Genomic DNA, 829 nt, shown 5'->3' on the forward strand with positions numbered 1-829 from the left:
TAGGTACTAAGACCATTAAGCTGCTCCTAGCAGATGGGCAGCACACCTATGGAGTAAAATCTGTAAGGCCCAAATAGTTTTTAAAGTTCAAACTCCAGTCAAAAGAGACCACCCACCGGCTCCTGACCATAGGGCTTGAGTAACCCATGTTCCAGAAACTCCAGGTGGAGTTATAAAACCTTAGGCCACACTTGAAGGAACAATGCCTCCAGGCTTAGGACATTCTTGTGAGATAGGTTACAATGTTCAGTTAAACCCACCCATTCTCGAAATACCACCGGAACCACAGAGTTAGCTCATAGTTACCCATTACCTACCCCTTCTTGATTTCCTTAAAAGGTCATATATTCAAACCCACCAATTATTTTAAAGGTCATCCTAAAACTAATCAATGCAATCTGCTTCTGTACACCGCTTGCTCCCTCCCCCATTTGTGGTTTTTGCCTTTTAAAAACTGTGCCTGCCATGCTTAAGGCGCGCTCTGTTCCTGCGTGTTCAGACCGCCCTACGTGCACGTAAATAATAAAGCTTGCCCTTTGTGACTTACATGAGAGATCGACTCTTGGGGCCTTCCTTCACGGCGACTCGACCCTTACATTTGGGGGCTCGTCCGGGATCGTCTCCCGTGTGGGAGGACCCCAACGGCCTAAGAAACCTCTCGGGGTAAGTATGGCCATTTGATTTTATGTCCGGATTTTGTTTCGTTTTTGAGTCTCTTGTTTTGTCCTGGTTGGTGAACGTTCAATCTGTTTGTAGTGACTGGGAACAAAACGTGTGAGCGTTGCAATCCCCGTGGCGCTGTGGTCTAAGGCGCATGAGCCCTTGGACC

This window comes from Octodon degus, unplaced genomic scaffold, assembly GCF_000260255.1.
Source record: "Octodon degus isolate 3935 unplaced genomic scaffold, OctDeg1.0 scaffold00059, whole genome shotgun sequence".
Lineage (NCBI taxonomy): Eukaryota > Metazoa > Chordata > Mammalia > Rodentia > Octodontidae > Octodon > Octodon degus.